Source organism: Gossypium hirsutum, chromosome A09 (assembly GCF_007990345.1).
Source record: "Gossypium hirsutum isolate 1008001.06 chromosome A09, Gossypium_hirsutum_v2.1, whole genome shotgun sequence".
Lineage (NCBI taxonomy): Eukaryota > Viridiplantae > Streptophyta > Magnoliopsida > Malvales > Malvaceae > Gossypium > Gossypium hirsutum.
The window spans coordinates 16,238,500-16,241,289 of NC_053432.1; the positions used below are offsets into that span (position 1 = coordinate 16,238,500).

The 2,790-nt window shown below is 40.0% G+C and overlaps 1 non-coding gene across 1 annotated transcript; it reads left to right on the forward strand.

The window, feature by feature from the left end:
- Window positions 1-2,220: 2,220 nt before the first annotated feature.
- LOC121207397 (small nucleolar RNA R71) lies at window positions 2,221-2,327 on the forward strand. Its single transcript, XR_005902487.1, has one exon. It is a non-coding gene; the product is annotated as a small nucleolar RNA R71 (small nucleolar RNA).
- Window positions 2,328-2,790: the final 463 nt, after the last annotated feature.

Genomic DNA, 2,790 nt, shown 5'->3' on the forward strand with positions numbered 1-2,790 from the left:
ATCGCACTGCCGTGGCATTTAATTGTAGCCCGTGTTGGGGAAATCTTTTGCCCTATTTTCACACAGCCTTAAGCACGCCCGTGTGCTTGGCCGTGTCTCTATGAAAACACCTGTATTCAAGATTTCTATTAGTAAGTTAGGAGTTAAATACCAAAATTTAAAGAAATTAATATTGTTAGTGCTCTGGTTGCCTCTCGAGAAGTGCTTATTTATAGTCTAAGCTCGACTTACCTCTCCAGTGAATGGTCATAGTGGTTTGAGGAGTTTATACTCCTCATTCTTGCTATCAATCTCATCAACATAGGGTTTTAATCAGGTGTTGTTTACCTTAAAAGTGCCGAACTTGGGATGACTCACCTCCACTGTACCGAATGGAAAAATACTGAGTACCGTAAGAGGGATTTCCTCATTCGGTGTGGTAGTGACAATGTGGGGATCTGCGGCATTTAATAAGACCTTATCACCAACCTTAAGTTTATTTGGAGAGGTATCGGGCTCGTTTTGGCGTAGTTTTGATTTTTCGGGTGTTCTTGGTTTGTGTGTTTGCCATTCATCGAGTTCCTCGATTTGTAGTCTTCGATCTTCATGAATAGGTCCTCTACTATTTCTTGAGAACGACTCGTGTGCTTCCTTTAAACTCATTTTCTGCAAAGTAGGTTGCACTATATTGTTAGTTTTAGTAGGATGGTTTAAATAATTACCTTCAATCCCTGATGTGTTGCCAGAATTGCAAGCTTGAAGGGTGATTGTCTCGTCTCCCACCCGGAGTGTGAGTGCACCTGTGCCAACATCAATGATAGTTTTAGCAGTTGCTAAAAAGGGCCTTCCTAGGATTAAGGGAGTGTTGTTATCCTCTTTTATGTCTAGAACAACAAAGTTAATGGGAAATATAAATTTATCGATTTTAACAAGCACATCTTCAATAATGCACCTAGGGAATCTTATAGTTTTATCTGCTAATTGAATACTCATCCTAGTCTATTTGGGTTTCTCGAGACCTAGTTGTTTAAACATTTTGTAAGGCATGACGTTGATACTAGCCCCTAGATCATCCAATACATAATTAACGTCTAAACTACCAATTAAGCAAGGAATCGTAAAACTCCCTGGATCTTTTAGTTTGTTGGGTAGTTTATTTTGGAGAATAGTCGAGCAAACTGCGTTCAGCTCCACATGCGACGCCTCGTCCTACTTTTGCTTATTTGCTAAAAGCTCCTTTAAAAATTTCATTGCGTTTGGCATCTGCGATAGAGCTTCAATAAACGATAAGTTAATGTGTAATTTTTTTAAGAGTTTAAGGAATTTACCAAATTGTTTATCTGAGCGGCTTTCCTTGTCGCATTGGGGTATGGCACACAAGGTTTATATTCGACAGTCACTGGTTTGTTTTTATTATAATCTACCTCACCTTGACCTTTGCTTACCACAGTTTCGTGCCTTAGTTCTGGTTCAGGCTCAACGACTCCTTCGTCATCTTGAATATTAATTGCGTTGAGTTGTTCCCTTAGGTTAGGTTCAGTATTACTCGGCAAACTACCTTGTGGTCGTTCAGAGATTAGTTTGGAAAGCTGGCCTATCTGAGTCTCGAGCCCTTGGATCGACTATTGTTGATTCTTAAGTGCTGTCTCAGTGTTCTGAAAATGGGTTTCTGACACTGATATGAACTTTGAGAGCATCTCTTCAAGATTTGGCTTCTTTTCCTGTTGGTAGGGTGGTTGTTGGTAGCCCGGAGGATATTGTGGTATTTGATTTCCTTGACCGCCCCACGAGAAATTGGGGTGGTTCCTCCAACCTGCATTATAAGTGTTACTATATAGATTGTTTTAAGGTCGGGATTATTACCCATGTAGTTTAATTGCTCGTTGTCCATGTTGTGGCCATAAGGTTGGTATTCCGAATGGTTTATTCCATCGTTACTTGCTCCGCACTGCATTACTGGGTGAACCTGTGAAGAATTAAGAAAACCATCAATCTTTTTATTTAAGAGTTCTACCGATTAGAGAGCATGGTGACCGAATCGACGTTGTAAATGCCGGCTGTTTTCGTTGGCTTTGTCCTCATGACTTGCCATTGATAGTATTCAGTGACATCTCCTCTATAAACTCATAGGTATCTTCCGGTGTTTTATTATTAATGGTCCCGCCCGCCGTTACATCAACCATTTGCCGAGTCGAAGGATTCAGACCATTGTGAAATGTTTGTACTTGGAGCCAAAGCGGTAACCCATGGTGAGGGCACCTTCTCGAAAGGTCCTTGTATCTCTCCCATGCATCGTAGAGTGTTTCTAAATTCATCTGCACAAAAGAAGAGATATCATTACGTAATTTAGCCATTTTAGCCGGCGAAAAATATTTTAGTAAAAATTTTTCGGTCATTTGTTACCAAGTAGTAATTGATCCTCGTGGTAACAAGTTCAACCACTGTTTAGCTTTGTTCCTCAATGAAAAGGGAAACAACAGAAGACGAATGGCATCATCAGAAACGCCATTGATTTTAAATGTATCGCATAGTTCTAAAAAGTTGGCTAAATGAGCGTTGGGATCCTCATCCTGCAAACCATCAAACTGAACAAATTGTTGTATTATTTGAATAGTGTAAGGTTTTAATTCAAAAGAATTTGCAGCTACATCAGGTCTAACTATGCTCGATTCAGTTCCTGTTAAAGAGGATTTAGCATAATTATACATAGTGCATGGAGCAGGATTTTGATTAACCGCAATCGCAGGAGGTAGCTGATTGCCTTGGTTTTCAGTCATCTCTTCGGTTGGGGGTTGAATATCGTCTTCTTGC